The following is a 24,996-nucleotide window of genomic DNA, read 5'->3' on the forward strand; positions in this document are numbered from 1 at the left end:
TCGTTTACACAAAAATTTCGATATCTCCGTTAAAAATGGATGGATTTTAACAATCTATGGCTTGTTGAATAGGTATTATCGTGCGGAATCTAAGTCTGAAAACATATTCTGTTTTCAAGGTCAATTGTGACAGATACTGTCAAAAAACTGAAAATTTTGACATAAAACTTCGAATAACTCAAAAAGTAAACATCCGATCTCAAAACCATTCAATAGCGTTTTGGGTGACGGAGAGTCCTTTCATTTGCGATTAGTTTGATCAAAATCGGTCCAGCCATCTCTGAGATCTCGACCTCTTAGTTGACAACACACATACAGACACACACACACACACACACACACAGACAGACATTTGCTCAGTTCGTCGAGCTGAATCGATTGGTATATGTCATTCGGCCCTCCGGGCCTCGGAAAAATTTTCGAAAGTTTGAGCGAATTCTATACCTATTTTTCATATATATAAAAAAAGGTAAAACATGGCAACCCTGAACGCTAAACAAAATTACGTGTTTTCTGCTTCCGTACCAGCACGTATCGATGCATACCGGGTTTGCATCGTCATTTTGAATGACGATTTGTATGATTTGACACTCATCGCCCTATAATTGCGGAACCGGAAGTCGGATCTGGATGAAATTACAGAGTATCTTTCAAGACAATGGGAGACAATTTAATTTGAATCATGATTTGTGAAAATCGGTTTAACGGTTGCTGAGAAATCGAGGTGAGCTCCGTTTTTGGAGCATTTCTTTACTATTATCGCTGCTTCCGGATCCGGAAAACGGGGACTAGTAGTCTCTTTATATATCCACTTACAAACAAAGTCTGCCAACCAGATGAAATTACCAGTATGTCTTATAAAAATTTGCACTCATGAAAATGAAAATTTTTCACTTACCGCGCTGCACTACCGGAACCAAAAGTCGGATCTGAATAAATATTCGGGAATTATTTGAAAAATTTCAAAATCTTTTATTTGCATCTTAGTTTGAAAAAATTGGTAAAGAAATTTCCGAAGAAATTGAGTGCGCATTTTCTTATAGATTTGCACATCTGACCTTGTAATTCCGGAACCGGAAGTCGGAGTCGAATGGTATGTGAAACACGGCACTCTGTTCAAAAATAGGTTTTCAAAGTGATTGTATGGCCTTTCTATATGAGAGAGGCAAAAAATTAAAAGTTATCTTATAACGCAAAAATAAATCTACTAGAAGTGATCTACTTTCGTTAGAAATTTATATTTAAGCCTTAATTTTGGGTCACAGCTGTACCTCGGCAAGGTATGGAGTTCAATAACTCCACCGACGTTTCGTGGTAGATATTTCAGGCTAAGTACGGCGAACAACAACCTTAGTTGTCTCGTATTGGTCGGCATAGCTACAAATTTTCCAAGCTGATGTCAAATCCATACATTTGACAGTAGTTAGGGTTGAAATTGAATTGGGTTTCGCTTGAACAAGGAGTGTATCGATAAGTAGTTAGCAACATTCAAACAGTTATTACTCTGAAATGGCTTAATTTTTTGCAGCGTGTTTTGCGGTGACATGTTTGTTTAGATGTCAATAACAGCTGCGCAATCGATTGGTTTCTGTACGGTTTATCGTTTCAATGATGTGTCGAATTAATCCGGAAACGCGAAAGAAAATTCTGCACACTTGGTGCTCAGAAAGTGGTGTCACGTACAACGAAATTGCAAAACGGGGGAAAGTGCACCACACCAGTGTCAAAAATATTATCGAGAAGTTCGGTAAGACCCTTTCCATGAAGGATTTGCCCCGATCCGGTAGGAAAGTACATCAGGAAAAACCCATCGGCGTCGACATGGGATTTGGCCAAGCAGTTCAACACCCGGATCGGGATGATCAACGGATTCAACTCCCTGAAACCGTACAAGAAACAGAAGGTACCGAAAAAGTCCTTGGTACAGCAAGTTCAGGCCAAAACAAGAGCGCGAAAACTGTATAACCGGATTCTACAGAATAAAGACAGATGCATCCTGATCGACGACGAAACCTACGCTAAGGAAGACTCTCTTGCGCTGCCCGGACCGCAATATTATACGAAATCGGTGTACCAGGACCTGGACGACACTGACACCACGGTGGCGATGGAAAAGTATGGGCAGAAGGTGTTGGTCTGGCAAGCAATTTGTACCTGTGGTTTGCGGTCGTCGATTTTCTTCACGAAGGGCACAATTAACGCCAAGGTGTACGAGGAAGAATGTTTGAAGAAGAGAATGCTGCCACTGTACAGAAAGCATAAGGCTGCTGCTCTCTTCTGGCCGGATTTGGCTTCAGCCCACTACGCCAACTCCGTTCCACAGTGGTTGTCAAAAAATAATGTACAATTCGTGGAAAAGGACATCAACCCACCGAACTGCCCGGATCTTTGGCCAATTGAAAGGTATTGGGCAATTGTCAAGTGGCACTTTCGGAAGGAAGGTACAGTGTCACAAAACATGCAGGAGTTAAAAAAACTGGACAGCTGCCACCAGTAAAGTCATAAAAGTAACTGTGCAGAATTTAATGGAGAATGTCAAGTCCAAAGTGCGAGCGTTTCACAGAAACTAGGATTTTCTTCAATAATCAGTGAAATGCATGAAAATGTAATTTTTCTACAATATATCGAAAACTGATGTCAAAATATGTTTTTTTTTTCTCGCTTTTTTATTCAGTAATCAATGTTGCTAACTTCTTTTCCATACACTCCTTAAAAAAACCCTCAGAATAATTACTACACGGAAAAGCTAGCGATCTCAAAACAACTAAAATATTAATTGTTTTTCTGGAGTTGAATGGTTAACATTGTGACAACTAATCGATTGTTGTTTTAACTAAACTTGTATTTTTTTTGTTTCAATTATAGAGGCTTTAACATTAATGTCATTCGCCTCTTCGGGCCAGAAAAACTTTCTGACCCTATGTGCGGGGTTGGGAATCGAACCCAGGCGGGAGGCGTGAAAGGCATCGATTTACCCATCACGCTATACTCGTCCCCATAACTTGCATTTTTGATTTATCGTGCAGGCAGTTTAGCAATGACACCCAGCAAAGACACTCACCACAAACGAGTAATGAAACGTTACAGTTGAGCAATGACATACACCCTAAGTGAAAAATGAAACGTTTCAATGAGGTGTCACTCGTGCGACTGAGCAATGACACAATCCCAGCAAAGATACCTGTATGCAAGAAAGCAAAAAAGATAGCTCAGTTGTTTTAACTAATTATTCAGTTATTTGAACTCAAGACGTCTATTGCAATACAAAAAAATTACTGTTAGTCTCTTCGGGGAGTTCAATTTGAACTGCTAATGAGCTTATGAGCCGGAAGCGAAACGAGAAGTAAACTGAAAATAAATATGAGCTTTTTGCTCGAACTGGTTACTTTCTTACCAAAAACCCTCTGAATGTTCATGAACAGTCAATTTAAACCGAATTCTGTCCTAGGTGTGATTTGCCAATAAAAAGTTAACGAAAAGCTCACGGACTATCAGAGAGTCCCATCAAAAATAAATCCAGTGCTCAAACAATCCCATCATAACAGCGTCAATCATGTTCGTTTCATTTCAAATCATTCGCTTTTCTAGCCCAGAATAGAATCCATTTGACTTGGGGCGTGATAATTGGATGTGAATTTTCCGGTGGCGGCCTCTGGTCCCAGCTGCTAGATGAACTTCTCTGCAGTCACTGATCCGTGCAGTGGAATACGCCCACCGTTTTATTAACAACTTTCCGAGAAGAGTTATCCAACGCGAGTGGTCCAATCGGATACAGTGGGGCCTTTTTCATTGCCGGTTCGCTGGTTGCGTGAACGGATCCCCGGATAACGATTCACCGCAGCAGATCTAATCCGGGACATATTTAATAAACTTTTTAATAAGACTTTGCGAAGCGAGTACCAGATGGTATTCACAGAAGAACCCGGCGGCGTTTTCACTTGTATTTCCGCTGGCGCGAACAGAAGTGTAACGATTCGGGCTGTTTGAGCTACGAGTTTGGCGATCCTAATCCATTCGACGGTTTGTTTTCAAGAGCTCCGGGCACATTGTTGCAATTCAGTTTGAATATTGCGGTGAGTTATTATTTTATCAAGTCGGAAAGCAACTTAGTACTATAATTTAGATTCAAAGTTCATCAGTACTGAGGGAAGTGCAACTTTCAATGTTTTCTTGTTAGTCATGAGTTTATGGAGATCATCAAAATGCTACGAAAGTTTTGTATTAAATTTTTCTTCGAAAACTATTTTGATATCTGGTCCTCAGCACCTAATTTCACAAATAATATAATTTTATGCTTTGGGAACACGTGCAATTGCGACAATTTAACAAACAAAAAATACAGAGCATCGGTTAGAGTTACAAAAGGCCAAACTCTTTTGGAAAACTTCCTTCAACAATCAGGAAACTAATATCGGGCGACACATGCTATATCACCATTTGCAAATGACGACAATGCTGACTGACGCAATCGAATACATATAGCTCTAACCCCTCGCACCACTCGCCGAATCCAATCGAAAGTTTCAAAGCACGCATTCAATCAGGAAGCCGCACAATCACCGCCAGGGCCATGTTCGGATCGATAGCGGAATGATGGCAAGGAGACTGGTTGAAGTGCCGTGGAACTGCGAAAGAAAAACGACCATCGGATGAACTTTTCACCATTGGTAGCCAAAGTTGCTCTTCATAAAAATCTTTCTGCTGACTTTAGTTTTCTTCCATGGTAAGCTTCGGAAAGCTCGTGGTCTAGCCAGACAAGGTTAAATTTGCTGCTACCTGGAAACTGAAGTGGGAAGTAAGATTAGCGATCCAGGCTGTACTTTGGAAATTAAAGATTCCGGTCTTATCTATCGTTTTTCCTTCTCTTTTTTTTGTTTCTCTAGCACCCGGGATTAGCTGCGTAATCGCTCATTGGTGAATTGATCTTTTGAAAGATAGGTGGTAGGGAAGGGGAGGGGATTTTTTCTTGATGTATTTTTTATACCGGAGATTTTAGTCCAAACAACCCAAATCGTGCCAATGCGACCATCCTTCCCGGGGAGAGGCGATAAAATTTATGGTCACGTCCTACATTATATATTACGACACTCGAACGGTCGGTCGGACGGACGCCTTGGTTGTAGTGGATTTTTTTTTCTCTCTCTCTCTCATTTTATCTCGGCCCATCTTCGACTTCATTTGAATAGAAGATTTGAGAGATTGAGGGTAAATTTGTGCTTCATTTGTCGTCTGCCTTAGAGTGCCAGAAAGCAGATGATGTGGGCTAATGTTCTATGATTAGCGAAGATTACTTAGTCTATTCGTTTTTGGAAAGCAAACCGATGACAGCAAGCTTGGACCTAATCGATGCCGGAGCAAAACGTTCGACGGGGATGCGGTTACTCTGGCAATTGTCCGTATCGACGGATGGGTGGAGTCGATTCGTTAGATTGCTGGCAGAAAATCAATAAAAATAAATTAACCGTCTCTCGGTCCAAAGGACCAGACACCAACGGCGATGGGAAAATTTCCAGGCAAACTTTTTAATCCGATGAGTTCCCCTTTTCAAGAGAATAACCCGTAATGAGATGAGCTGAATGTTCTGGTTGGTTCCAGCATTGGACGGTGAAAGTGAATTGAATTATAGTTATAGAGAGTTTAAGGATTCCACGATAATCAATTACGCGGCTCTTGTTAGCTGCAGACAAGCTTCTGGACGAAGCACCAACCCACTCGAAAAAAGATCGATCCATCAGTCGGTGCTGGGTTACGGAATCGAGTGATATATATTACTCAAAACTACTTTGCTGAATTGTCAATTGTTGTTTGTGATATTCTAAGGATAAACATCCTTTAATAACTTTCAATAACTCTCTTCTACCGCCGTTCCGATCATCTAGTGCCTTCAATAAACAAACATGTTGAAATCTTTCCCGAGAAAAAAATAATCATTGAATTTTCAAATGACTTCTTATGAAATAATGATTAAACCTATAAACTCACATTTCAACTAGCTGCATTTGATGAAGAGCTTTTTTTTCGGCTACTTTCACTGACACCGGAAAACAGATGGAGGGAAAAGATAGATGAATGAAATAGCGAAACTATGAAAATTTGCGAAAAAGAATCGCCTAGAGGAAGTGTTCGAATCTACAAGCTTCTCCTTGCCGTGGAGATGCTCAACCAAACAGCTTTGGTAAAAAGCGACCCGATAAATAGTGCCACAAACACAGCCACAAAGTTCACTATAATAATAATAATAATAATAATAATAATAATAATAATAATAATAATAATAATAATAATAATAATAATAATAATAATAATAATAATAAAAATAATAATAATAATAATAATAATAATAATAATAATAATAATAATAATAATAATAATAATAATAATAATAATAATAATAATAATAATAATAAAGACTGTCCCTGAAAGTATGGACGCACTTTGATTTCGCTGTAAATAATTCACAAATGTTAGATATTCAAATTTTATTCGATATACTGATAATATTAGACTACAACAACAGAATATTATTCTCAACATTACAGACTTCTTGGCGACAAGTTTTGACTTTTTTCCAATCTTTTTCGAACTGTTGAATGGTTTCGGCTGCCGAGACATGTTTCCTAAGATGTGCCTTCATTAATGCCCAAAATTTCTCAATTGGTCGAAGTTGTGGGTAATTTGGTGAATTGTCTCAATTCAACCGTTGATTTCGAGTAGTGGCAAGAAGCAAGATCTCGCCAAAAGACAACAGGATTCTTGTGGCTTCGAATCATGGGCAGAAGTCATTTTTTTAAACATTCCTTGATGTATATTTCGCTGTTCATTGAAGCAGTGGTGATGAAAGATTTCGAAATCTTACCGCAGCTACAAATTGCTTGCCAGACCATAGCTTTCTTACCAGATTTTTCGACTTCAATCGATGTCTCGGACTGGTTTAACACTTACCCTTCTCGCACCGTTGTTGTCCCGGCAAGGATTTGTAATCGAGTTTCACGTAGGTTTCGTCGTCCATGATTATGCAGTTCAAATTTCCAGCAAGAATCGTATTGTACAGCTTTCGAACTCTCGGTCTGATCGATGCTTCTTGTTTCGGACTACGCTTTGGTTGTATCTGCTTCTTATAGGTTCGAAGATTCAAACCTTCTTTAGCACCAAGAACATTTGACTTCGAAGTGCCCACTTTTTTTACCACATCCCGAACTGAAACCTCATTCTTTTGCTCGAACGCCTTTAGTATACGTTTATCCAACTGAGGGTTAGCAGGACCTTTTTTTCACCCCGTTTACGGTTTATCCTCAAATTTGTTATCCTCACCGAACTTTCTGATTGCATTTCGTACGGCTTTTTCACTTACTCCTTCCATTTTTGCTGTCTTTCTCAGTGACATTTCGCGTTCTGTGCACCATTTGTACACAATTTTTCGACGTTGTTCTGCTGAAAGCTCAAAGTGAAATCTAATAAACAACTGCACAAGTGGTTAGCGAAGAGTGTAAACAACAGGACGCAGCCATAAAAATTTACAGATTCTCAACCATTGCGAAATGGCAGCGGTTTTTGGTTGCGTCCATACTTTCTGGGACAGTCTTTAATAATATGAATAACAATATTAATAATAATAATCAATAAGTAAACATTAAGACGAAGCTGATTCTGCTACCAAAACCAATGGTATTAACTACAAACAAACAGAAAATTTGCTTAAAAAGCGATTGTTTGTTGACTTTAAGATAAATACTGAGATACAGCTAAACAAAAGTAATAGCGCAGTGTACATCCAAATTGCCCTGAGAGCGAGACAATTAAACTCACAGCTAACCACAACATAAAAACAAAAAGTACAGCATACCGAAGGATACTGCAGTACGCGAATAACATTGTGTCAGATGTGGAGTCGAAATTAATTCGAAACAGATTTTCGTATTGCGGAGAGATTTTTTCCATTGAAAGGGAAAGAGGGATGAATTTTTTCCAGTATTCTGAATGGTGCGGGAGTTGTAGGTATGCGTTTGGCACAACCAATCCCCTCCTATGTGACCTTCGACCACAAAGGAAAGAGGTCATGTAGTTTGCTAATCACATACAAAAACCAGTAAGACACGTGTCAATACTGTCAGCTAATCGCTCACTATGGTAAATCTTGTGAGAAACTTATAAAAAATTGTATGTTTCCACTGATAGGTGGGTAAATACGTTTCTTTTTCTTCGAGTGACAGTATAGTTCTAACAAGTGCATACACATTGAACTTGTTTTGTCTCACATATTTACGACTGCTGTGCACTTCAAGTTCAACTGCCAAGTTGTACTAGCAGTTCAATTCGAGTTGGTACACACTGAATATTTGAAGACGGTAAGTAAAAATGAAAGATATTTCAAATAATTTGGTTGAGCAACACCAAATATACTATATATCAATATGAATCACTCTTGCGATTCACGAGGGACATCACCGTAAAGTGCAGCGGCAAAAAAGGTTACTAATACACTACAAATTTTTTAATGCACATATGACAGTTTTCCCAATCAGTACACTGAACCAAACAACTCCAAATATATGGAATATTAGAGTCGCAATCTGATACTAACTCGAATGAGAACATTTTGTTTTTATAAAAATCTCTTTTTATATGAATATGTGTGAAATGTGCACGCAGAACTAAACAAATTAATCTTAATGTTAGTTCAAGAATTTAAAAAAAATTGTAGTTTAATAAATGAATAAATAATTCAAAACAAATCAATTTAGTATATGAATAAACCGTAATTTGCTTCAACGAGAGCTATCAATTGAAGTAAAAGTAACAAGTATAACTTGTTTTTTTTTTCTTACTATATTGCACTTATCATACTTTTCGCAGGTCGCTTAGTATAATCACTTTTAATTCTTAGACAATTTATAAAAATGACAATTTTCTTTTACATTCTAACTTTCCCTGAGAGAAAAGATAATGTGCAGCTAATTTAAATTCAATGTATTGATCGCAATGAAAAAAAATATTGCAATCAAAGTAACTTGTAATACACCGTTCATTTCATTTTAATTTTGTTTTTTTTTTTATCAGAAGCGATCTGCCAAACATTGCCTTCACAGCCTATAGGTTGCGCCTTTTCAGCACTATTCATAACATTCATGAGCAGAGTTAAATACTACTACATAACTCTTGAAAGTGACGATGATTGGTCTAAAAGGGTGTAATTCTACATTATTTATAGGCTATATTTACTTTCGTCAGAAAAAAACACATTCTAATATGAAAATGTTCACACCTCTATGTGGACATCATGCTCAATTATTTTTAACATTTCACTTTGTGGTGCACGCTAAACGCAAACTATTAAACATGACTGAACCAATAGCCTTTTCCTTCACGAGATGGTGTTACTGTGATGTCCTTTTCAATTTATATTGAATTCGTTAAAGTGATCCATATTGATATATAATATATTCGTCAACACACTTAGAACAAATCGTGTAAATTCACATCTTTAAAGATGCACATAAAATGAGTGTCGTGAATCACTAAAATTTAAAATTCAAAGCATGTGATGATAACTAATTAACAGACATCAATTTTAACATCGGACACATTCTTTGAAACTGAATTGTAGAAACGGAATAAAAAGGTAAGCAAATCAGAATAAAAGCGGAAGAAGGCAAACGAAGAAAAACGAAGAGGCTCAAAAACAAAAACAAATAAAGCATAGAAGAGAAACAAATGAAAGAACAAGATAAACAACAACAAAAAAAGAATAACAAGAAAAACGGCATTAAGCATTGAAAAACATCCCGTCAATCTCCAGTTCGCAGTTAGGCATAGGCGTGATATTTTTTTTTTGTTTCGATTATAGAGGTTTTAACCTTAAGGTCATTCGCCTCTTCGGACCAGAAAAATTTTCTGACCATTTGTGCGGGAATGTGAATCGAACCCAAGTGGGCTGCGTGAAAGGGCATCGACTTACCCATCACGCTATACCCGTCCCCTATAGGCGTGATATTGTTATTAAACATGAGTTGCATGAAGTACAAATGAAGTTCAAACTATGAATATTAAATTATTGTGCCAGTACTGTAATTGTCTTCAAGCATGAATAATGCATTCAATTTTGTTCTTTCAGGCTTCTATACGACTAAATCTCTAACTTTCGTTACAACCACGCTACCATCAACAATTACATGAATGATATGTTCAGTGGCTTACAATGTAGTTAAATGTTTTCTTCAAAAAAATGTGTGAAAAGTGTTTTAGTAAAACATGTGTAAAAAGTGTTTTAATAAAAAAAATAGTCCGATGTCTCTTAGAGGGATCCATTTCAGGCCACCTTACCATCATACGCTTATTTCAGGTTCAGTTTGCATATCGCATATAAAAATCGAGCTACTGCATATACTCTGGAAATGTCGCTTGTTTCAGTAGACAACATAAATACAGAATGCTCGGTTCCCAGTCGCCCGGGTCAGTGTATGACTAAAGCATGAGCATTTGCAATTCATCATACAATGCTGTGTGGCTTGCAGGGGGGGAAATATTCATCTGATAAACCAAGGTAGAACACTTTCCTATTGATTACAAAAGCTAAAACCAAGGAATAGAATATTATTGCAAAATTATAGCGAAGTAAAAATTCGGTCCTTGAGCAGATTATAACCAACGACTGATAATCTAACTAATTTTGTGACAACAGCTGAGATAAACATAGTAACAGTAACCGTAAAATATTTCGTCGTTGAATATGTTTAGGCAACAATGTTGGGTCTCATAGCAGACTAGGTTTGATTTAATTTAATGTGCAATATTCAACAGCTTAAAAATTTTATGAATGTCAACAAGAACAGTTGGCATAGAATTATTCACAATCGGAAAGTTTGCTTCCTTGCCCTGTTTCCCTTTTGAACAAAGCATGCCTCGGGCAGTGAAGGTTGTTGGCAACATTATAAACCAAGTCAACCGAAGTCAGTGTTTGTCGCAAATCACGCACTGCCGTACGTCATGTGTGTCATTCAAGGAAAGCTGGAAGTCCTTTCTTTTTTTAAAAAAAAAGGCCACTCGAGCCTTCGTTCATCAGTTAAGCACAGTAAAAGCCTTTCGCTTTTCAATTTTCGCTCTCAAGCGTCCAATTTCCGTATCGGAGTTCACACACACACACACATACGCACACGCACAAAGGTCTGCTCTTTTACCGTGACCGATAAAAATGATACCCAAATTTTCATGCCGAGCGACTTAACCCGTTACTGTTTAGGATCTAACCCGTACGATGCGACCATTAAAGGGAAAAACTGATTTTAATGTGCTCACATGACGGCACGTTCGGTTGGATGAAAATTCGTGTGCTCGGAATGTGTAAGTGTGCGTAGGTATGATAATCTCCGGAGAAGCAATGTTCACCGCCAAACAGAGAAGACATATGAGAAAATAAATCTTCGAACAAACTCGAACAAAAAGAAGGACTGTCCGGGATGAGGCGTTTATCCGCCCTTTCACCCTGTGAATGGAGTTTTTTGTCAATGACAGCGTCAAGATGGGACGGTTCTACGTTTCTGAACGACTTAACTGCATAAGAAAAGAATTTATTAGAGATATGTAGAGGTGGAGTAGTACAAAGCTTTTGCTGTGTGTAAGTTACGGACGTTTATACAAATTACGAACAATAAACCATAATGCTTCCGGTTGACCGAACTGGACATAGCAAATGGTTAAATTCCAGTGAAATACTAGGAAAAAAACCAGTTTCAAACTTAACAAACAAACTGTATACCCGTCTCCAAATGATTCAGCATCTGCTAATCTTTAAGCTTAATGTCTCCTCCTAGTCTGATGATTGTATTGTTCGAACAACCCCAAAAGCCGGAGGACAACACTATGTCTTTCAGTGAGTTACGATGAAATCCTTCGCGCTGTGACGGCTCAAGAATACATCTTAGCAACCCAAAAAAAAAAATGTCCCAGCTGGTGAAAGCAGCTGCTTTCCGAAACAAATTGTCACTTTCCGTCAAATCAGCACGAATATTTCCCGTGCGCGTCCGTCATCTGGAGTCCGATTTTTTTTTGCAAAAGAGTTTTCTTCGCACATGTAACCAAGGCGGACAATTCCGCCTCGAATAGAGAAGGGTTTTCGAGCATTTCTCAGAAAATACTTTCGTGCTCTTTCTCGTGGTTGTTTTTTGTCCATTTTCCCTTGCATCGGTCCTGCCAAATGATGAGTCGGTAAAACACAAACACGCAAGAAGCCTAGCAGTGTCTTATAAATCTGATCAGGCGTCGAGCTAAAAAGTGGCCAGCCTCCGTTTTTTTTTTTTGCAGCCAAAGCAACCAACGACAGTCGAAAGAAGGCGCCAGAAGAAACTTTAGTTTTATGTAGCAATAAAAGCCTCTGCAAATGCCGATTGCGTTATGAATGGACGACGGGTTCGGTACACAGTGGTATGTGTTTTGCTGTGGGCTCTTGGGGTGCTTTTCCGGTGTCGGTACAGCGCAAAGATAAATGTTTTTCTCACGACACCGATGGACGCCAAAAAGTTATTCGTCTAACGAGAACATTAACGGCGGTACTATTGAATATTTAATACGATAAACCGACACACTCGTATCTGGATCAGTGCTATAAAACATGTGCTCTTTCTCTGTCGGACTTTTTTGTACTAGCGATTTTATTATACTGGGTAGACGTTTCAAATGATACATTTTGTCTATTACGGTACTGATAAACTGCGTTGCGTTGAAAATCACAGTATTATCTCCGGATCGCAAACTTATGACTGTCATGTTTCTGATTTTGTAGTCTCTTTTGAACTAGTTTTCATAATGACGTTAGGAAACGAGCGATATCTATAATATTTAGGAATATCTCCATTCACTTTAGAATAATTACTGCCGTTTCGTTGGTTCAAAACAAGGAACATTAATCACTTTTTTTTTCTATTTTGAATCATTTTACAGAATTTCAGAATGCATTGGCTTAAAGGATAAGATGAAAATTTATGCATTCGTTTTAAATTCTTGCGTTGCAGCGAAATTCTCGAAATCGGCGCTGATTCATCATTCTTTACATATCCCGATTTTAATGAAACTTTGCACACGTCTTTAATACGGCAAACCATTTACCTTTCACGGATGGAGGGAGCAATTCATCTCAAGACTGAGTTTCAAACGAGCGGATGAAATTTCGCTTGAACTTTTTTCCAAATCGTTGTATACCGGATACTGCCGATTGTACAAAAATGGCGTCTAAAGGAAATGTTGCAGGAAATCGATTCGATACTGAATTAGAAAATTTACCGAAACAATAAAGATTCAAACTGTTTCATCCAACAGAAAACTTGATATTTTACCTGCTTAATCGTGCTTAATCCACCTAGCAGTGAGATAATACCTTAGAAAAATTTTCCGAGGCCCGAAGGGCTGAATGTCATATACCAATCGATTCAGCTCGACGAACTGAGCAAATGTCCGTGTGTGTATGTGTGTGTGTTGTCAACTAAGAGGTCGAGATCTCAGAGATGGCTGGACCGATTTTGATCAAACTAGTCACAAATGAAAGGTCTCCCCGTCACCCTGAACGCTATTGAATGGTTTTGAGATCGAATGTTTACTTTTTGAGTTATATGAAGTTTCATGTCAAAATTTTTTTGACGGTATTTGTCACAATTGATTTTGAAAACAGAATATATTTTCAGACTTAGATTCCGCACGGTAATACCTATCCAACAAGCCATAGATTGTTAAAATCCGTCCATTTTTAACGGAGATATTTTTGTGTAAGCGACTATTTCCCCTATTTCAAAAGTAGAAGTTTTGAGCGCTGTCTGGCAAAGAAATGCTTGGGAGCAACATAAAACACGATTTTTTATACTGTTACATACATTTGTTTCTAAGTACCCAAAAGACTGTGTGCAGCATGATATTTTGCCTCGGACCGATTTTAGCACGGTTCGTTTTGGCAACATAATCGTTCGAATATGCCATATGTAAACCAGATGACGGTAGAATTTTCGAGTTGATAACAATTCCATAATTATATTGATTTAAACTACTCACAGCAATAAATGCTGGCAGAACATAACACCCATATACCATTCGAATCAGTTCGAAGAGATCAGCAAATGCGTGTGTGACAAATAATTTCACTCAATTTTTTTCGGAGATGACTCAACCGTTTTCTACAAACTCATATGAAAAGTCGTATACTCCCAAACAAAATTCCAGAATTATGTTTGGTTCCGACCTCTGGTTCCGGTTCAAAATTAAAACTGTGTAACTCACTTTTCTCGTAGATGGCTCGATCTTAGATTCAAATGAAATCTAAGAATCATCTAAGATTCAAATGAAAAGTTTTAAGATTCTATAAAACATCTTGTTTTTCAGTCAGATCCAACTTCTGGTTTCGGAGATACAGGCTGATTAGTATAAAAATGTCTATTTCACATAAATTAATCAGGTTTATAGGGTTAGCAGATTTGGATAGTCGATAACCAAATAAACTTATTTCATTTTTGGTTGGATTCAGTTTTCGTTTCGGAAGGCACCCAAAAATTTAATTCGCACTACGATTCCTCAAAGATGTCTACATTGATTTCCAAACATTTTGAAACAAATGTAAACTGTACAGCTACTCAAATGAATTTGTCTGACTTCGGCTACACCGAATTTCGAATTCCGGTTCCAGTATCGAATCGTTTCTCAAAGCTCAATCGTTTTCTCAAAAAAAGCCAAATCGAATTTCAGAAACAAAAGTTCAAATAGAATAAATCCAATTCTATCTAATTCTGATTTCCGATTCTGGAATTGTAGGATGATGAATTTTTAAAATTCAAAGCGATATAGAAGATGAAAATCCCGAAAAGCGTTAAAGTTGGACTCAAAAATATTGCAATTTATTCGTCATATGGCCATTAGAAACGGTTTGGGTTATGCTGGTTCCTGAATACCGGCTCTGGAAGTACCTTAAATTACCCTAAACTCTAAAGTGGAAATTAGTTCGACATATCCGATTTGTAGTTTCGACATTACAGAGTAATGAGTGATTAAAATTTCAAATTGCCACTGAAAACGACGGACATTAAAATAAAGTCATGAATACTGAAACACCGAAGAATATTCATGCAAAAAACACATGCGGATTGATGAGAAAAAGGTATTATCTCACTGCTAGGTGGATTGATACTTCCTGCTAATATCAAGCAACAAGCAATAGGGTGATAATTTTCTCCCAAATTGAGTTTCATTGGAATCAACCCTGACAGATAGTAGTTAGATTAGCAATAAAAATTAGATGCTTCATTCATTCTAGACTGCGGAATTGATTCGTTCAGTTAGACAAGAATCCTGGTTCAGCGTTCATTTCTAAAGTCCAGTTTCAAAATTCAAGACCAGTTTTTGGAATCGAATCCAAGAACTTGATTCGAAGACTGGATTACGGAAGCGGAGTCTGGAGTTGATATTATGATCTTGATTCTAGACCAGGATTCTTAAATCTTTCTTAATGTAAATTTCGGAAATGCAATCTGGACTAAGATCTGAATTTTGAAACTGCATTCTGGAACTGAAATTTTGGTTCAGACCAGAATTCTGTTTCATTATTTAGTTATATTTTCATTTACTTCCGAATTCCAGAATTTCAGAATTCAGTTTCGGATGGCAATGCAAATCTAGAATTTGGTTCCAAAACTCAGTTCCACAATTCTAGAAGTGTAATTGAGTTCAGAGTGTATTTTTATAATGAATTTCAGAGCTGAATTCTGAATCCGAATTTGAAAATTAAATCCAGGACCGGAATTCTGTAGCAAAAAAACAGTTACAAATCAGAAGCCAGGTCCAGAGTTCAGCGCTTCAGAATTCAGCGTCAAACAAGAATCCTTGTCTTGAATTTAATTTCAAAACTCAGTCCCAGAGCACAGGTTCAGTGATCAGTTCAACAATCCAGATCCAGAACTCAGTTGTAGAATTCCTGAGTTCAGGTTCATAATTCGGTTCCAGAATCTAGCATCAAAGTTTAGTAACTGAATTCAGGTTCAGAATTGAGGTTCAGAATTTAGTTCTAGCATTCGGCTCCAAAATTCCAGAATTCCTGGTCCAGAACCATTTATTTTCCTCGTCTCATGACATTACTCACCCACCCTTTTTAATAGGGCAGGCTACCCAGTCGGACCAGAAAGAATCTGCCGAGCCTGATGCTGGTCCCTGAATGTCGGTTCCGGAAGTACCGTAAATAACAACCAAAAACTCTAAAGTGGAACTCACACCGACATTTCACGGAATGCTTAATCGATTGTCACACGATTATTATATTCAAAGATTTAACTTTATGGTTTCATACAATTTCTCTTTTGTATCTGACTTGGAGTTCTGATATCATAGGATAATGCCATTGAATTTTCAAACTGTCATTTAAAACGACGGTCATTAAAATAATTTCATGGAAACTAAAAACACCGAAGAGTATTCATGCAAAAAAACATATGCGGATTGATTAAAAAAAGGTATTACCTCACTGCTAAGTGGATTGGGCACGTTTTCATGGTATTAATAGATAAATGAAAATAAAAACAAAATTGTTGTTGAATTTTTAGTCTTTCTAAAGTAAACACTTAAAGTCAAGCCTGATTTCACTACAGCGACTGCAGTGCTCCTACAGAAAATCTTAATAAAAAACCTTAACTGGATAGATTCAAAAATCATTCTTTTTAGCATATTTCTATTGCCAACGATCGCTAACGGACTACAACGTGTTTGAAGTCACAAAGATGTGACATGTTCTCACGAGCCCCAATTCAAAAAATTCGATGCTCCAAACTGAGCCCACTCCCATAAATATTGCGCAGTGCATTGACCTCTATCTAATCCGAATACACCAGATAATTATATCTTATCTTGAACGCGAAAAATTCACTCTTGCAGAAACCCTATTTTGATTCTAACAATAATAAAACGAATACCACTTGTTTACCTACCAGCGTGATGAGTTCGTTACTGCCAGCCGATATCGGCGCTCCGCCCTGTCACTCTGAAACATCAACACACCCGCCAATGACCTGTGCGACGAGCCACTAGACTGACACCGTACGGAGTACACACACATATTTCAACCAACACATCCGGAGCTACTTTCGATCGTAAATACCGCACTTGAATCCGATTCACTGCTTCTCAGTTGTAACAATTTAGCTATTTGATATCATCACGCCAACCGAGAATGCCCGTCGTCTCTGCTTTGCAAGTACGGATTCACCGTGACGCTATTCTTAGAATATTTTACGACTGTTGTTGTCATCAATTCCCACGCTTTGTCACCAAAACCCAATCACTGCGCGCTACTAGAAGCAAATTTCTTCACTTAACGCGCCAGACACTCCACAGCATCCCAAGAAGTGTCGTATGATGCTATATTTATAAACAGACGACAAATCCGCTGGAAACTCCAACCACTGAGCTTGTCTAGGAATAAAACGAAACTTGTTAATGCACTATATATATAAACCACATTTACTAACCCCTCGGATTGCCTATCGCGGCGCACTGTTTTGTATGGAATTTATTCACCCATTATTTATTCATATAACGATTCTTCTTTTTGCAATAGACCCAAAGCTTCTTAGTTGTTTCTAAGTGAATTCACGCTCACACCGTCGTGGCGAGGTTTCACCGTGACAACCACACAACAATTTTTATCTTTGATCCACCCAATTTGAAGTGCGTGAGAATCCTATTTCCTTCCCACTTCGCATCGCAGTTTGCCGGGAGGTCCTCGCGAGCACTCGAATTTAATTGTTTCACTTTGTTACGCAGTTGTTTCACAAACTTTTCGGTGGAATGTTGTGCGCACCCACTCCATTAGCACTAATTTAATAACAATTGCCGTGTCGTTTGTCGTGAAAAGTGAAATTTTCCCTCCCTGCTTTGAACCGAACCTGGCGAAACACAGCGGTCAAAGACGATCAGCTGTTAATCCTGCTGTGGAACTACCGCATCGCCTGAAGCTTCCAATGACGAAACGGACCACTTGTTTGCCCGCTTGCCGTGCAGTTCAACGTAGATCTCGGAATGCAACCGAACAGCGAACCGAAATCCAAATCAGTGATTTTTACGATTTTTATTTCAAAGATGTACTTTGTTTCCAGTGTCTGTCTGACGAAACTGAACGTTCGCGAAACTTGACCCCGCACGTGCAAGTTCAAAACCGTCCGAACGGAACCACCGACGAGATGAGACTGAATATAAATTTCCTGCTGGCAGCATCGGTCGGTCCTGCGTTGTTGTACCCACTGGGTAGCCCCGTTATCACACAAGGATCACCCATTGAACATCCCTATGCTCGGAAGCCGGACGGTGCTGTGGGTTCGAGTCACATTCCCAGCTTCCCACCGAAGAAAATCTTATCATCACTCTCGCTGACTACTGTGTACTGGTAGGTACATACTGCAGTAAAGAAAGCTCTCGCGCTCTTGGTCCGGAAAGAGAAAGAGAGCGAGAGAGAACGTTGACGGTCTGCGAGAGAACCGATTCACGTGGACTTCGATTCAGCTCCGTACCGACTGCCGATTCGATTGAGGAAGGTACGGGAGGTCCAATTTTGCTACCAGTCAGTCAGTATCAATTGCCGTTTGGTCGTTAGTATCGAATTGCAATCGCACGTTTGACAGCTCAGCGGAATTTTTCGATTTTGTACTTGGAAAATTTGTGTAAATAATTAGAATTGTACGCGCGGTGAGCTGACAGAGTCGGGTGAAATAAATGACCAATTTTGTTTACTACTGCTATTCACAGGTTGTCGCTGATGTTAATTAGGTATCCAAATGCGGTACGAGTTCATGGCACGGTGGAACTATAATTGAAGGTTTTGGTTATAAATAGCCAATTTGTTCTCGAATTTGTACACTGACAAGTCGAAGACGAAGCGTAAAGAAATGCGCTATGGCGCTCGCTTGCTTCCTCCGGCGCCAAAAAAAATAATTATGGGGGCGTGAATGACAATGAGTTCATCTAATTAAGCCACTCTCCTATTTGTGTCAAAATTTATGTAGACCAACAGGTGCAAAAGATTTGTAGTTTTATACTCGATATTTCATAAATATGAGACATTTTTTCTATTCGACAATCTCGAACGGAGACAAAAAAAACTAGATTTTAATTTAAAAAAATATCGCAATTCATCTTTCTTAGAGTTGATACTCTATAGAACTCAAACAAAATTGAATTAATTATTCATCAAGTAAACTAGCTCAAGAGAAGAACGCCAACGGCCATAGACGCCACAACTTTAGTAATTATGTTGATCTGCTGTTTCTTTCCATGCCAATCAAAATGAATTTTGTGATGGTGATCTGTTTTGGGAGTTTTCATATCGTTGGAAACAGAGTGGCTACGAAATTGTTACTTGAACTCCACGCCTCACGGATCAATGAAGTATCGAAACAACTTCTGTTTCATTCAGGGGTTAGCCAAATTTTGTGCTAGGGCACAAACCCGTTTTTATTATTTTTACGTTTCGTCTTTGACTCATCAGTGCAGAGCAGTTAAAATTGAACTGTTTAGTGCTAAACTCTGCAGTTCACTTTGAACCGCTAAGCAGACGTAAAGTTTCTGCTACTTAACATACAGAACACCTTTTTGTTTTGCAACGGAGTGCAATGTCTTTTCTGACATGCCGAACGAAAACGTGTTTTTGACTATTTCTGCACTGATGAGTCAAAGACGAAACGTAAAAATAATAAAAACGGTTATGTGCCCTAGCACAAAATTTGGCTAACCCCTAAATGAACAAACCTGCATCGGCCAGAAATATTGATATTGAAGCTGTTGAAGGTACTTTCTTCTAAATCGTATTGCGATGTGGATGGTTGTGGTTTCGTTGTTGACTGCCCTTTCTTTATAAGCCCGCCTACGACAGCGATCACAAATGCTTAACGTGGTGTTCTATTTAACCTTGCACTTTTGAGCTTCGAATTTTTCAATTATGGTTTCTGTTAGTTGGAAAAATTTTCCGGAACACAAAAAACTAGGAAAAGATTTATAACAATTTGGGAAAACAAGATTGTAGTATTGTAACTGTTTTGAAAGAGCAAGTAAGCAATTCGCCGGTACGTACGTTGGTTGTAAACATTAGGTAGTCAACTGGCACATCTCTTTGATTCTACATATGTTTATTCGTTTTGACGTAGTTACGTTAGTTCTACTGTTTAAATGATTATCTTTCAATGAGAACTTGAAATTTCGAATATATCTGTAAATTGTTTTAGCTGTAACTTCTTCATTTTTCAAATGGTACGGATGGGATAGCCATCAATCTGTAGGTTTTAATAACAGCTTTAAAATAAAATTATCAAAAAAATTAAAACCCTGATATTGTTTTATTTAACTTTTTCGGATTATTTTGAAATTATTGAGAAAAAAATTTTTTCAGTGTACATTTTTTTAGAGTGCCCAATCGATTCCCTACAAATTCTTCCTGAACGCCATTTTTGTACAACTAATGGTTTCCAAGTTACAACGATTTGAAAAAGGCATTTTTTGTGAAATGCAAAAATACATTAGCCCTTTTTTAAAATCAGTCGTGATTCGGATTGACCTCTCCATCGGTTCAAAACTTATGGTTTGCCATGCTGAAGCCATGTGCAAAGTTTCATCCAAATCGGAGAAGGTCGATTCTGATTTTGTCACTTTTTCATCTACTCATCCCTGGAATTGCTCAACAGTCAAAACCTAGGATAAGCAGATGGTTGTTTTATTGTATCGTCATATTCTAAATTTATGACTTATTTATTGCTACACACAAAGACCGAAATCAGCTTTTTGGCGAAAAAATTAGTTGATTTGCTGATTTTAGTTAGTTATTTTTTAGGACAACTAAAAAATTCTTATATTTGCTAATTCAGATTTGTTATTTTTGAACCCCTTAATAATGCTAAAAAGTTGGTTGAATTTGCTAATTTTTCAGTTGATTTTGCAACATTTACATGCTGTCATTTCTTAGCAAAGACACGCTCCACTTTCATTCAACTAATATTTTTAGCAAAATCAGCAAAACTATGGTTGATTTTAACAAATAATTATTGTTGATTTCAGTAAAAAATGTTGTTGAATTAAGTGATATTGTTGTTAATTTCAATGAAAATTGACAGTTAATAATAACAATAAACCTTCTTGAGTTAAGTAAAATATATACTGATTCCAACTAATACGAACTGTTAATTTTAGCTACAGCCAAAACGAGTCCAATTAATTAATTTATTTTAATTGGAATTGTCAGTTGATTTGATCAATAAACTTTCTTGAGTTTAATAAATTTATTTCTGTTTATAATGTGAATAATTGATTTTGCACTATAAACTAATAGCTGCTTTCCTAAGTTTGTAAAAGGCCTCTTAACAAAAGAAACAATACATATGGGTACGGTCCTGATTATAACTCATTTTATCTAATTTGTTGAATTCTTAAGCACTGTAAAAATGATTTGCTTCTCCAAAGTAACATTTTGGTTGTTCATTGTAAACTCTCACTTATAATCACGAAGCGTAATTTCAAACGATCTGCTTTGGTTAGGCACTGAATGTAATGAATGGCCAATGAAAATGTTTTACCATTTCGGATAGTAGCTCTTTGATTCATGTGTCCTACTCTATTGTTGTAGATGCTGCTTGTAACATCACGGTAAATTTTCCAAATGACCGTACAGGGAAGTGTCAGTTTCGATTTGTTTACTTTATTTTCTGATTATTGAGCGACTAAACGAGTATATTTTCGTTTATTTACATGTACTAAGCGGAAACCAAAGCATTCAGATGTCGTCTCATACAAAAAGTTCAGAGATAGAAGTCGGAATGGCAAAGCAAGCATAGAATATGCAATAAACATGTACTTTCTGCACTGGTCACAGAAATGATTGTTAGTTAATCTTTTAATAATTCACTGATAACTGAAAGCACTCCACAAATAAACTTAAACCTTGCAACTTTACAGCAGTTTTACATATCGGTCAGTTAGAAATTTCAAAATCTATATATATATATATATATATATATATATATATATATATATATATATATATATATATATATATATATATATATATATATATATATATATATATATATATATATATATATATATATATATATATATATATATATATATATATATATATATATATATATATATATAAAAATGGATGTAAGTTTGTATGTTTGTAACGCGATAACTTAGGAAATACTGAACGAATTGCCACCAAACTTGGCACAGGTACTTTTTGTATTTCAGAGATGGTTTAGGCTGTATATTTATATGGGAGGGAGCGTAGCAAGTGTCATAAACAAGGGGGGGTCATGAAAAAATTCGTAAAACTTGACAAGAATCGATACGTTCTGAAAACCGTAGAACAATTTTGCATACCTTATATATGCCTATATGGGGGGTGGATGTAGCAAGTGCCTTTAAATAGGGGGGTGTAATGTTTAAAACGGCATAATTCCAAAACTACTGAACGGATTGCCACCAAACTTGGCACAGATACTTCTTGCTCTTCTGAGATGGTCATAAGGATATTTTAATGAGGCAGGGAGCGTAGTAAGTGTTTTTAACAGGGGGAGGTCATGAAAAAATTTGTCTAATTTGACGAGAATAGATACTATTTGAAGACCATAGAAACATTCTGCATATATTAGATATGATTATATGAGGGGTGGATGGTGCAAGTGCCTTTAAAAAGGGGGGTTTGATGTTTGTAATGGCATAACTCCGGAATCACTGAAAGGATTGCTATCAAACTTGGTACATGTACTTCTTGCTCTTCAGAGATGGTCATAAGCGTATTTTTATGGGGGGAGAGAGCGTAGCAAGTGTCATAACCAAGGAGGAGTCATGAAAAAATTCATGTAACTTGATGAAAACCGATATTTGTTGAAGATCTTAGAAACATTTTGCATACCGTAGATATAATTTAATGGGGGATGGATGCAGCAGATGCCTTTAAAAAGGGGGGTGTAATGTTTGTAATGGCATAACTTCAAAACTACTTAACGGATTGTTATCAAACCTGGTACATGTACTTCTTGCTCTTCAGAGATGGTTATAAGAATATTTCCATGGGGGGAGGGAGTGTGGGAAGTGTCCTTAACAAAGGTGGTCATTAAAAATATTATCTAATTTGACGAGAATCGGTACTTTTTGAAGACATTTTTTGCACAACTTAGATAAGATTATATGGATATTCTGTGGGGAGAGGGTGTAGTAAGTGCCTCTAAAACAGGAGTGTTATGTTTGCAACGGCATAACTCCGGAACTATTGCACAAATTGCTATAAAATTTGGTACAGTTATTTCTTGCTCTTCAGAAATAGTCATAAAGGTGTTTTTATAGGGGAGGAAGCGTAGCAAGTATCATTAACAGGAGGGGCCACGAAAAAAAAAAAATTTGACAAGAATCTATTATTTTTGAAGATCATGCAAACATTTTCTATACCTTAGATATGATAGATATAGGGAGTGGATGTAGCAAGTGCATTTAAAAAGGGGGATGTAACGGCATAACTCCGACACTACTGAACGGATTGCTATCACACTTGGCATAGCTGGTTTTTGCTCTTCAGAGATAGTTGTAAGGGTATTTTTATGGGGGAGAGAGCGTAGCAACTATCCTTAACAGGGGTCATGAAAAAAATTATTTAATTTGACGAGAATCGATACTTTTTGAAGACCATAGTTTCTTTTTATGCAACTTAGGGTATTCGTGTTGAGTGGATGTAGTACATCCCTCTAAAAAGGAGATGTAAAGTTTGTAACGGCGCAACTCCGGAACTACTGAACGGACTGCTATCAAATTTGGCACAAAGAAGCTCTTCAGAAATGATCATTAGGACATTTTCAGGGGGGAGAGTGTGTAGGAAGTGTCCTTAACATGGGGGGAGAGGGTCAATGACGAAATTTGAAGAGAATCGACATTAAGACTTGAAGGAGGGGTTTTTGAAAATAAATTTTAATCTCCCATTTTTTATAAAACAAGAGAGGGGCAAGAATTTCAAGGTCGTATTTTTCTTTAAATAATAACAAAAGATCAGGTTTCATTTTGCCGGGGAATTCAAAGAACTAGGGATAATAATCTTTATCTGCCTATGAACGAGAGTGTATTCAAGTCTCAGCATAACTACAAAACAACTAAATCGATATTTTTTGAAAAGCAGATACTTTCTACACTACTCAGGGTAATCATGAAGGAGATCTGTAGTAAGTTCACTGACAAAACGTAAGTTAAATAAAAATAGATTATAAGGTTATTTAGAGGGTGAGAGAGTGGAGTAAGTGCCCCGAACATGGAAAGTGAAAGGGAAAATTGATCGGGTTTTACGAAAAATTGGTACAGTATATTTCTAGCAACTAAGTGAGGTTCACACAAAAATATTAACAAGAGTGAGGGGGAATAAGTATTCTCAACATTGATCTGAATTGACGAAATCATACAACCAATGTGCATTTTATTATGTAAATTGAAAAAACTGTCGACTCAAGGTAATGGAAATAAGTTTACAACAACATTTGTATTGACTGAATCGTTATTCCATAAGTTTTCCTCCCCGATGAACGGCCAAAATGGTTAAAGCCTTGATAAAATAAATTATATAAAAATGTTATTCTATAGTACGAATGTATTTATGATGTTAAACAACCTTTCGTTATAAAATAATCATTATCAGATGGAATATTTTAAACAATTCATGATGTCATAAAATTTTTATAAAGAGGAGGGAGTAGCAAGTGATTATATCCATGGAAGCCAAAGGCATTGTAGATCGATTGTGACGAGGAAGTACGGAAGTACGTTACAAGCACATATAGATATGAAACTCGGAGGTTACTAAGAAGGTATTAATAGAGAGAGAAAGGTGTTTTAAATGTTCCTAACAAAAGGGTTCAAATATAAAACTGACCCAATTTGTCGAGAATACCATGAAAATTATGATTATTGTGAGATCTGAGATGGGACCCTGATCATTCGCAATCTGAACATGAACGGAGT

General features: G+C 37.2%; 1 protein-coding gene across 1 annotated transcript in view; it reads right to left on the reverse strand.

Moving 5' to 3' along the window:
• Positions 1 to 18,355, reverse strand: part of LOC131429206 (low-density lipoprotein receptor-related protein 12-like) — a 272,621-nt gene extending 254,266 nt beyond the window's left edge. Inside the window, exon 1 of the mRNA XM_058593256.1 lies at positions 16,944 to 18,355. The gene's annotated coding sequence lies outside the window, so the exon portion shown is untranslated. The remainder of the gene's footprint in view (positions 1 to 16,943) is intronic.
• Positions 18,356 to 24,996: the final 6,641 nt, after the last annotated feature.

The sequence above is a fragment of the Malaya genurostris genome, chromosome 2, assembly GCF_030247185.1.
Source record: "Malaya genurostris strain Urasoe2022 chromosome 2, Malgen_1.1, whole genome shotgun sequence".
Classification (NCBI taxonomy): domain Eukaryota; kingdom Metazoa; phylum Arthropoda; class Insecta; order Diptera; family Culicidae; genus Malaya; species Malaya genurostris.